This window comes from Taudactylus pleione, unplaced genomic scaffold (genome assembly GCF_031769625.1).
Source record: "Taudactylus pleione unplaced genomic scaffold, aTauple2 ptg000627l, whole genome shotgun sequence".
Classification (NCBI taxonomy): domain Eukaryota; kingdom Metazoa; phylum Chordata; class Amphibia; order Anura; family Myobatrachidae; genus Taudactylus; species Taudactylus pleione.
Window position 1 is genome coordinate 1,545,800 of NW_028285029.1, and position 12,835 is coordinate 1,558,634.

Genomic DNA, 12,835 nt, shown 5'->3' on the forward strand with positions numbered 1-12,835 from the left:
AGTTCTTTCATAACCTGTGGCAGCCATCTTTGTAGTTCCTAGATGCTATGACCAGTGCCATTCAATAAAGAACTGGGAGGAATTAGCATTCTTATTCTGGGATGCTAAACGTCTTTATTGACCATTAACACGTATCCTGAAAAAGAGGAGAAAATTAAGGCAGACACAAATATGATGAGCTATTTAATCAGAGACTCCATTCCCTGATTGTCAATGCAGAAAGTGAACTATACAAAAAGACAATAGTCTATGGATACCAACTAAATAATAGGTTTATATTCATAAAAATTACATGTTAGATGGAAAGGTGACTGATGCAGGTGCAAAATTGTAAAACAAGACTCGGAGCCATATCATATTCTATATGCCATTTTATTCCCATTCACAATTTTACTACAACACCTGGTCTTCCTAGGAGGTCCCCCATCCAAGTACTGACCAGGCCCAATCATGCTTCGCTTCCAAGATCAGACGAGATTGGGCATTGACATGTTGGTATGGTTGTAGGTATGTGTTCACTTATGCATAGATTTATGGACTTTGCTCCACGAGGACCTGTAATCAATCGCATTTCAGCTTCATCACCCTCCATATCATAAATAAGAACATGTTTTAATAATAATACTGTAGTCCAAACTTTTGCTTCCTTTTTTTTTTTTTATCTATAAAGTTGTCTTTAATCGCCTTGTACATGATAACGTATATTATACCGCTATCATTGTGTCTTAAGTCATATAAAAGGAGCTATTTCATAGTTGTCGTTAAACCCCATGGGAAATAAAGTGTTTAATTCGAAGATCCAGAACATTTCACGTTGAGCAAGTTTCTTGCCCAGATCTCCCCCTCTCTCTCCCATGGTTACATGTTCTATTGCTTTAAAGGACAATTCTTCTGGGTTGGATCCATGGTGTGTATTAAAATGTTTTGAGACCATGTGATTTTCTACTTTATTCTTGATATTCCTCACATGTTCCTGCATCCTTAACTTGAGGGGCCTCTTTGTTTTTCCCACATATTTAGTACCACATGAACACTCTAACAGGTAGATCACTGATGTAGAATTACAGTTCATGAATTCCTTTATTTTATATTCCTTCGAATTATCATGATTCTTAAAGATCTTCCTTTGTGGATTCAAATATTTAGAGATATTACATCGACCACATTTGTAACATCCAACACATTTTGGTAATGTTCTAATGGGTTCTGTTGTTTCACTTCTCAGGAGACTTGGTGCTAACGAGTCTTTAAGGCTTTTGGCTTTCCTGAACACAGTGGGTGGCTTTGGTGGAATCACATCCTTTAAAATAGGGTCCAACAGCAAGATGTTCCAATGTTTTGAAAGTGTCGCCCTTATCTTTTTTTCCTGTCCACTATAGGTGGTGATGAAGGGGATTATTTTATTTTCTTCTTTCACCTTCTGTTTATATATTAGTAATTCGGACCTCACCAGATTTGTAGTTTTTTGAATTGCTCTCCCAATTATTTCTTCCGGGTATTCTTTATTTTGAAATCTTTCTTGGTAGATTTGGATCTGTTGATCACACATAGTTGGATTACTACAATTACGTTTGATCCTGTGGAATTGTGAATACGGAATATTGTCCTTCCAACTCTTCAGATGATTACTTTTATAATGTAAGTAACTGTTTGTATCAACTTTTTTAATGTAGTTACTTGTGCAGATCATCTCATTATCCCCTGTCAATACCAAGTCCAGAAATTCTATGGAAGTTCTATTAAAATTGGAAGTAAATTTCAAATTCATATTGTTGTCGGATATATGTGATAAAAACGATTTAAAATTCTCTTCTGAACCTTCCCAAATCATTAAAATATCATCAATATATCTCTTATAAAAAATGATATTATTTTTAAAAGGATTGTTATTATATACATACTCCTCTTCCCTACATCCCATGAATAAATTCGCAAAGTTGGGTGCAAACGTCGTCCCCATTGCTGTTCCACATATTTGTCTGTAAAATTGGTCCAAAAATCTAAAATAATTATGTTCCAAGATAAAAGCCATTAAATCACATAAAAATTCTCTATGTGTTGGGTTCATTGAAAGGTCTTGATTAAGAAAGTATCTACAAGCGTTAATTCCTTTGTGGTGTTCAATACAAGTGTACAATGATTGAACATCTATGGTAACCCAGGAGTAGCTTTCTTTCCATGCTAGGTTGTCCACTGCTTGTAAAACATGTGTCGTGTCTTTTAAGTATGACTCTAAGTTTTGTACATACTTCTTTAGGAAGATATCAACATACTCAGAAATGTGTGAAGTGAGTGATTCAATTCCAGCAATTATTGGTCTTCCTGGAGGCTCTACCATTGATTTATGTACTTTAGGTAGGAAATAAAAAGTGGGGGTTATGGGACTAGTATTCATAAGGTATTGGAATTCGTTTTTATCTAAAATCTCATTGTGTAATCCAAATACCAATAGTGTTCTTAGTTCATCAATATATTCATTAAGGGGATCTTGTTCAAGTAAGATATATGAGTCCTTGTCCCCCAAAAGTCGGTTTGCTTCTTTCAAATAATAAGATCGATCCATAAGTACTAGTCCCCCCCCTTGTCAGCTGGTTTCAAAACAATATTTGTGTTCTTTTTCAGATTTCTTAGTGCCTCTTTTTCACTGTTCTTAAGATTCTGCTTCTTTGTTGGTGCAAATTCTTCATCGCAAAGTTCCTTTTTCACCATTTCATAAAATATGTTGATGTGACTTCCTTTGGACTCAATCGGATAGTATTTTGACTTCCCCTTCAGGCCAGATTTAGATTTTTGCATCTCAAAGTTATTTACAATTGCATTTTCCTTCTTTAAGTAATGTCTTTTTAGTGTGAGGTTCCTAATAAATTTATTTAAATCAATAAAGGTTTCGAATTTATTCATATTGCTTGTTGGAGCAAAGTTAAGTCCTTTGCTGAGCAGAGAAATTTCAGGTGGTGTAAGCTGATGTTGGGATAAGTTGAAAATTCCATGTGCTGTTGGATCTAATGGTGTAGGTTTCTTCTTTTGTATGTTCTTCCATTTGCCCCCTCGTGTTCCTCTTCTTCTCTGATTCTTCTTTTCATTGGTGATGCCAATTTGGTTGTTTCTCTGAAAAAGGGCCTTCTCGTGTGTTGCGGAGTGGGATGAGTTCCTGGGGATAAAAAATCAGTGTCGCTAATGGAATCCAGCCTTTGTAATGTGTTGAATCTGTTGTTTGTCTGTATTCCTCTGTTGTATGGTGATTCATCCTCATCTTTATGTGCCGATGGTTTCTTTTTCTGATATGTACTACGTAGCCATCTATTCTCCTCCTTATTGTATGTTTTTGGTTTCGGTCTTTGTTTAGGAAATCTACTCCAGTGTTTGATATTGTTCAATTCGTAGTCCTGTTTGTCTCGGATAAATTTCCTTTCCTTGCCTTTTATTACTTCTTCTTCCACTCTTTCAAGCTTCCGATTTAATACTGTGTTGTTAATTTTGAAATCTTCTTTATCCTTTAAATCTTCCATTTGGGATTCCTTGCTTTTAATATCCCTTTCTATTGTAGAAAGATTTGATTTTTTCTCCTTAATAATTAATGTCATTAATTCCATGGAGCATGTGTGTAGAATCCTGTCCCAATCTTTCATGAACTCAGAATTATCAAGTCCAAAGGTTGGTGGGATTCTTTAATAGTCTGAGACCTCTGGGTACTCTGTTTACTGAGATATAGTGTTCCAGTCCCTTGATATCCCACCAAGTCTTGATTTCTTTAGTAAATAGCTTTTCTAATTCCCAGAACATTAAATCTATGTTCTCAGTGGGCACATTTTCATATTGCAAGTTATTTTCATTAAAGATTTTTTGGCAAAGGTCACCCCTTTTATTAACCCTATCATTTCTCATAGACATTCTTGTGTGTACAGGTGGCAGTTTATAAGGCAGCTTAATTCAAGAAAAGCCAATTTTTAACATAAATCAATAGAAGAAAACAGCGCCAAATTTGTCCACTCTGTTTAACGTGAAATACCTTTCACAAGTGTGTGTTTTTTGTTTTTTTATTGGTAAATCTAATAGAAATATAATAGAAATATTATACATATATATATATATATATACATATACTATTTGTATATGTAGCACTCCCTTGATAAGTATAAGGTGTCTGCTTGGTCAACAAAAAATGGTGGCCATGGCTAGGCCACCTTGGTACAGGAAACAATATGACAATATAGCTGACCACAAGCGCCTCCTAGTGCATATACAGTGAACCAATTAAACCTGTGCAAATCTCGCAACCTGTGCAAAAACAATTTTTTGTGTTTATATCCTTGTCCTTATCCAGAACCGTGACATACAAGTGACTTTGTGCAATAAATACAACCGTGTAATATATATGAATAAATATATTTAAAACTGCATAAATAATGTGCATAAAATTTTTTTAATTAAATAAAACAATTCATAGACAACACACAATGACATAAATACACAGAAATAATGGATAAAAAGCTAGTACTAAAAGATAATAAATAGCGATTTTTAGTGAAAAATAAATATATATTTTCTAAAATAAATCGGATTTATAGCTTATCTTTTCCAGCAGTATTTTGGGAAGAGTTCATAAAGTGCAAGGTCAGGGTCCCAACGCGTTTCGTCCTCTGGACTTCATCAAGGGGAAGTGTATGCATAGAGACAGAGCAGGGTTTATATACCTTAAGTACAGGAAGCACATGTCCTCATTTCGTGACATCATTTCCTGTTACCTATTTCAGGTCAAAAAGCCATATAATGTCCAGATTTTAACAATAAAATTTGTATTATGGCACTCATTATAAACAATATAAAACATAGAAAGCAAATAAATTATGTGAGTCAATGTTTTTCTGCTTCATGATTATAGTTCTGTCCAAGTGGAACACATGTGAGGCGCACCCCGTCATTTCCGGCCATGTGGTCCGCGGGCTGGTATTGGTTTAACATAATGCCAGTCTAGGTGGAACGCAGGGAGAACACAGGATGAGCGCACCGCGTCACTTCCTGTTCCATGTAGTATTGGTTAAGTGACTACCAGTCCCCATATTACATCACCACTAAATAGCTATTAAGATGTTATTTTTCCATCTCCAGATCCCCACCGGAGGATGTGTCGCTCGCTTGTAATTGTATTAGTAGACCATGAGGTCGTTTTAGATGAAGGCGGCAGCCATTTTTGTAGTTTTTTTACATTAAAGCGGCGGACATTTTGGTAGTTCTTTTACATGAAGCCGGCGGCCATTTTTGTAGTTCTTTTACCACTTGTAGCAGTCGTCTTTATGGTTTTGAGTGCTATGTCAAACACTAATCGGGGTCAATCGGAAAACAGAGGTTTGCCATTCTTAACATAAGATGTTCAATGTTTTTCCTTGACTGTTTGTATTCCATCACTGTTCTTCCAATATTTATGGATCGTTATAATACTTCGGATAGGGACGGTGGCCATCTTGGTAGTTCTTTCATAACCTGTGGCAGCCATCTTTGTAGTTCCTAGATGCTATGACCAGTGCCATTCAATAAAGAACTGGGAGGAATTAGCATTCTTATTCTGGGATGCTAAACATCTTTATTGACCATTAACACGTATCCTGAAAAAGAGGAGAAAATTAAGGCAGACACAAATATGATGAGCTATTTAATCAGAGACTCCATTCCCTGATTGTCAATGCAGAAAGTGAACTATACAAAAAGACAATAGTCTATGGATACCAACTAAATAATAGGTTTATATTCATAAAAATTACATGTTAGATGGAAAGGTGACTGATGCAGGTGCAAAATTGTAAAACAAGACTCGGAGCCATATCATATTCTATATGCCATTTTATTCCCATTCACAATTTTACTACAACACCTGGTCTTCCTAGGAGGTCCCCCATCCAAGTACTGACCAGGCCCAATCATGCTTCACTTCCAAGATCAGACGAGATTGGGCATTGACATGTTGGTATGGTTGTAGGTATGCGTTCACTTATGCATAGATTTATGGACTTTGCTCCACGAGGACCTGTAATCAATCGCATTTCAGCTTCATCACCCTCCATATCATAAATAAGAACATGTTTTAATAATAATACTGTAGTCCAAACTTTTGCTTCCTTTTTTTTTTTTTTATCTATAAAGTTGTCTTTAATCGCCTTGTACATGATAACGTATATTATACCGCTATCATTGTGTCTTAAGTCATATAAAAGGAGCTATTTCATAGTTGTCGTTAAACCCCATGGGAAATAAAGTATTTAATTCGAAGATCCAGAACATTTCACGTTGAGCAAGTTTCTTGCCCAGATCTCCCCCTCTCTCTCCCATGGTTACATGTTCTATTGCTTTAAAGGACAATTCTTCTGGGTTGGATCCATGGTGTGTATTAAAATGTCTTGAGACCATGTGATTTTCTACTTTATTCTTGATATTCCTCACATGTTCCTGCATCCTTAACTTGAGGGGCCTCTTTGTTTTTCCCACATATTTAGTACCACATGAACACTCTAACAGGTAGATCACTGATGTAGAATTACAGTTCATGAATTCCTTTATTTTATATTCCTTCGAATTATCATGATTCTTAAAGATCTTCCTTTGTGGATTCAAATATTTACAGATATTACATCGACCACATTTGTAACATCCAACACATTTTGGTAATGTTCTAATGGGTTCTGTTGTTTCACTTCTCAGGAGACTTGGTGCTAACGAGTCTTTAAGGCTTTTGGCTTTCCTGAACACAGTGGGTGGCTTTGGTGGAATCACATCCTTTAAAATAGGGTCCAACAGCAAGATGTTCCAATGTTTTGAAAGTGTCGCCCTTATCTTTTTTTCCTGTCCACTATAGGTGGTGATGAAGGGGATTATTTTATTTTCTTCTTTCACCTTCTGTTTATATATTAGTAATTCGGACCTCACCAGATTTGTAGTTTTTTGAATTGCTCTCCCAATTATTTCTTCCGGGTATTCTTTATTTTGAAATCTTTCTTGGTAGATTTGGATCTGTTGATCACACATAGTTGGATTACTACAATTACGTTTGATCCTGTGGAATTGTGAATACGGAATATTGTCCTTCCAACTCTTCAGATGATTACTTTTATAATGTAAGTAACTGTTTGTATCAACTTTTTTAATGTAGTTACTTGTGCAGATCATCTCATTATCCCCTGTCAATACCAAGTCCAGAAATTCTATGGAAGTTCTATTAAAATTGGAAGTAAATTTCAAATTCATATTGTTGTCGGATATATGTGATAAAAACGATTTAAAATTCTCTTCTGAACCTTCCCAAATCATTAAAATATCATCAATATATCTCTTATAAAAAATGATATTATTTTTAAAAGGATTGTTATTATATACATACTCCTCTTCCTATACATACCAGCATGTCAATGCCCAATCTCGTCTGATCTTGGAAGTGAAGCAGGATTGGGCCTGGACAGTACTTGGATTGGGGATCTCCTAGGAAGACCAGGTGTTGTAGTAAAATTGTGAATGGGAATAAAATGGCAAATAGAATATGATATGGCTCCGAGTCTTGTTTTACAATTTTGCACCTGCATCAGTCACCTTTCCATCTAACATGTAATTTTTATGAATATAAACCTATTATTTAGTTGGTATCCATAGACTATTGTCTTTTTGTATAGTTCACTTTCTGCATTGACAATCAGGGAATGGAGTCTCTGATTAAATAGCTCATCATATTTGTGTCTGCCTTAATTTTCTCCTCTTTTTCAGGATACGTGTTAATGGTCAATAAGACGTTTAGCATCCCAGAATAAGAATGCTAATTCCTCCCAGTTCTTTATTGAATGGCACTGGTCATAGCATCTAGGAACTACAAAGATGGCTGCCACAGGTTATGAAAGAACTACCAAGATGGCCGCCGTCCCTATCCGAAGTATTATAACGATCCATAAATATTGGAAGAACAGTGATGGAATACAAACAGTCAAGGAAAAACATTGAACATCTTATGTTAAGAATGGCAAACCTCTGTTTTCCGATTGACCCCGATTAGTGTTTGACATAGCACTCAAAACCATAAAGACGACTGCTACAAGTGGTAAAAGAACTACAAAAATGGCCGCCGGCTTCATGTAAAAGAACTACCAAAATGGCCGCCGCTTTAATGTAAAAAAAACTACAAAAATGGCTGCTGCCTTCATCTAAAACGACCTCATGGCCTACTAATACAATTACAAGCGAGCGACACATCCTCCGGTGGGGATCTGGAGATGGAAAAATAACATCTTAATAGCTATTTAGTGGTGATGTAATATGGGGACTGGTAGTCACTTAACCAATACTACATGGAACAGGAAGTGACGCGGTGCGCTCATCCTGTGTTCTCCCTGCGTTCCACCTAGACTGGCATTATGTTAAACCAATACCAGCCCGCGGACCACATGACCGGAAATGACGGGGTGCGCCTCACATGTGTTCCACTTGGACAGAACTATAATCATGAAGCAGAAAAACATTGACTCACATAATTTATTTGCTTTCTATGTTTTATATTGTTTATAATGAGTGCCATAATACAAATTTTATTGTTAAAATCTGGACATTATATGGCTTTTTGACCTGAAATAGGTAACAGGAAATGATGTCACGAAATGAGGACATGTGCTTCCTGTACTTAAGGTATATAAACCCTGCTCTGTCTCTATGCATACACTTCCCCTTGATGAAGTCCAGAGGACGAAACGTGTTGGGACCCTGACCTTGCACTTTATGAACTCTTCCCAAAATACTGCTGGAAAAGATAAGCTATAAATCCAATTTATTTTAGAAAATATATATTTATTTTTCACTAAAAATCGCTATTTATTATCTTTTAGTACTAGCTTTTTATCCATTATTTCTGTGTATTTATGTCATTGTGTGTTGTCTATGAATTGTTTTATTTAATTAAAAAATTTTTATGCACATTATTTATGCAGTTTTAAATATATTTATTCATATATATTACACGGTTGTATTTATTGCACAAAGTCACTTGTATGTCACGGTCCTGGATAAGGACAAGGATATAAACACAAAAAATTGTTTTTGCACAGGTTGCAAGATTTGCACAGGTTTAATTGGTTCACTGTATATGCACTAGGAGGCGCTTGTGGTCAGCTATATTGTCATATTGTTTCCTGTACCAAGGTGGCCTAGCCATGGCCACCATTTTTTGTTGACCAAGCAGACACCTTATACTTATCAAGGGAGTGCTACATATACAAATAGTATATGTATATATATATATATGTATAATATTTCTATTATATTTCTATTAGATTTACCAATAAAAAAACAAAAAACACACACTTGTGAAAGGTATTTCACGTTAAACAGAGTGGACAAATTTGGCGCTGTTTTCTTCTATTGATTTATGTTAAAAATTGGCTTTTCTTGAATTAAGCTGCTTTATAAACTGCCACCTGTACACACAAGAATGTCTATGAGAAATGATAAGGTTAATAAAAGGGGTGACCTTTGCCAAAAAATCTTTAATGAAAATAACTTGCAATATGAAAATGTGCCCACTGAGAACATAGATTTAATGTTCTGGGAATTAGAAAAGCTATTTACTAAAGAAATCAAGACTTGGTGGGATATCAAGGGACTGGAACACTATATCTCAGTAAACAGAGTACCCAGAGGTCTCAGACTATTAAAGAATCCCACCAACCTTTGGACTTGATAATTCTGAGTTCATGAAAGATTGGGACAGGATTCTACACACATGCTCCATGGAATTAATGACATTAATTATTAAGGAGAAAAAATCAAATCTTTCTACAATAGAAAGGGATATTAAAAGCAAGGAATCCCAAATGGAAGATTTAAAGGATAAAGAAGATTTCAAAATTAACAACACAGTATTAAATCGGAAGCTTGAAAGAGTGGAAGAAGAAGTAATAAAAGGCAAGGAAAGGAAATTTATCCGAGACAAACAGGACTACGAATTGAACAATATCAAACACTGGAGTAGATTTCCTAAACAAAGACCGAAACCAAAAACATACAATAAGGAGGAGAATAGATGGCTACGTAGTACATATCAGAAAAAGAAACCATCGGCACATAAAGATGAGGATGAATCACCATACAACAGAGGAATACAGACAAACAACAGATTCAACACATTACAAAGGCTGGATTCCATTAGCGACACTGATTTTTTATCCCCAGGAACTCATCCCACTCCGCAACACACGAGAAGGCCCTTTTTCAGAGAAACAACCAAATTGGCATCACCAATGAAAAGAAGAATCAGAGAAGAAGAGGAACACGAGGGGGCAAACGGAAGAACATACAAAAGAAGAAACCTACACCATTAGATCCAACAGCACATGGAATTTTCAACTTATCCCAACATCAGCTTACACCACCTGAAATTTCTCTGCTCAGCAAAGGACTTAACTTTGCTCCAACAAGCAATATGAATAAATTCGAAACCTTTATTGATTTAAATAAATTTATTAGGAACCTCACACTAAAAAGACATTACTTAAAGAAGGAAAATGCAATTGTAAATAACTTTGAGATGCAAAAATCTAAATCTGGCCTGAAGGGGAAGTCAAAATACTATCCGATTGAGTCCAAAGGAAGTCACATCAACATATTTTATGAAATGGTGAAAAAGGAACTTTGCGATGAAGAATTTGTGCCAACAAAGAAGCAGAATCTTAAGAACAGTGAAAAAGAGGCACTAAGAAATCTGAAAAAGAACACAAATATTGTTTTGAAACCAGCTGACAAGGGGGGGGAATAGTAATTATGGATCGATCTTATTATTTGAAAGAAGCAAACCGACTTTTGGGGGACAAGGACTCATATATCTTACTTGAACAAGATCCCCTTAATGAATATATTGATGAACTAAGAACACTATTGGTATTTGGATTACACAATGAGATTTTAGATAAAAACGAATTCCAATACCTTATGAATACTAGTCCCATAACCCCCACTTTTTATTTCCTACCTAAAGTACATAAATCAATGGTAGAGCCTCCAGGAAGACCAATAATTGCTGGAATTGAATCACTCACTTCACACATTTCTGAGTATGATGATATCTTCCTAAAGAAGTATGTACAAAACTTAGAGTCGTACTTAAAAGACACGACACATGTTTTACAAGCAGTGGAAAACCTAGCATGGAAAGAAAGCTACTCCTGGGTTACCATAGATGTTCAATCATTGTACACTTGTATTGAACACCACAAAGGAATTAACGCTTGTAGATACTTTCTTAATCAAGACCTTTCAATGAACCCAACACATAGAGAATTTTTATGTAATTTAATGGCTTTTATCTTGGAACATAATTATTTTAGATTTTTGGACCAATTTTACAGACAAATATGTGGAACAGCAATGGGGACGACGTTTGCACCCAACTTTGCGAATTTATTCATGGGATGTTGGGAAGAGGAGTATGTATATAATAACAATCCTTTTAAAAATAATATCATTTTTTATAAGAGATATATTGATGATATTTTAATGATTTGGGAAGGTTCAGAAGAGAATTTTAAATCGTTTTTATCACATATATCCGACAACAATATGAATTTGAAATTTACTTCCAATTTTAATAGAACTTCCATAGAATTTCTGGACTTGGTATTGACAGGGGATAATGAGATGATCTGCACAAGTAACTACATTAAAAAAGTTGATACAAACAGTTACTTACATTATAAAAGTAATCATCTGAAGAGTTGGAAGGACAATATTCCGTATTCACAATTCCACAGGATCAAACGTAATTGTAGTAATCCAACTATGTGTGATCAACAGATCCAAATCTACCAAGAAAGATTTCAAAATAAAGAATACCCGGAAGAAATAATTGGGAGAGCAATTCAAAAAACTACAAATCTGGTGAGGTCCGAATTACTAATATATAAACAGAAGGTGAAAGAAGAAAATAAAATAATCCCCTTCATCACCACCTATAGTGGACAGGAAAAAAAGATAAGGGCGACACTTTCAAAACATTGGAACATCTTGCTGTTGGACCCTATTTTAAAGGATGTGATTCCACCAAAGCCACCCACTGTGTTCAGGAAAGCCAAAAGCCTTAAAGACTCGTTAGCACCAAGTCTCCTGAGAAGTGAAACAACAGAACCCATTAGAACATTACCAAAATGTGTTGGATGTTACAAATGTGGTCGATGTAATATCTGTAAATATTTGAATCCACAAAGGAAGATCTTTAAGAATCATGATAATTCGAAGCAATATAAAATAAAGGAATTCATGAACTGTAATTCTACATCAGTGATCTACCTGTTAGAGTGTTCATGTGGTACTAAATATGTGGGAAAAACAAAGAGGCCCCTCAAGTTAAGGATGCAGGAACATGTGAGGAATATCAAGAATAAAGTAGAAAATCACATGGTCTCAAGACATTTTAATACACACCATGGATCCAACCCAGAAGAATTGTCCTTTAAAGCAATAGAACATGTAACCATGGGAGAGAGAGGGGGAGATCTGGGCAAGAAACTTGCTCAACGTGAAATGTTCTGGATCTTCGAATTAAACACTTTATTTCCCATGGGGTTTAACGACAACTATGAAATAGCTCCTTTTATATGACTTAAGACACAATGATAGCGGTATAATATACGTTATCATGTACAAGGCGATTAAAGACAACTTTATAGATAAAAAAAAAAAAGGAAGCAAAAGTTTGGACTACAGTATTATTATTAAAACATGTTCTTATTTATGATATGGAGGGTGATGAAGCTGAAATGCGATTGATTACAGGTCCTCGTGGAGCAAAGTCCATAAATCTATGCATAAGTGAACACAT

At 35.3% G+C, this 12,835-nt stretch overlaps 2 pseudogenes; both read right to left on the bottom strand.

Moving 5' to 3' along the window:
* Positions 1–390: 390 nt before the first annotated feature.
* LOC148479254 (5S ribosomal RNA) lies at positions 391–509 on the bottom strand (annotated as a pseudogene).
* A 5,348-nt stretch (positions 510–5,857) lies between these two features.
* On the bottom strand, positions 5,858–5,976 carry LOC148479255 (5S ribosomal RNA; annotated as a pseudogene).
* Between the last annotated feature and the right edge of the window lie 6,859 nt (positions 5,977–12,835).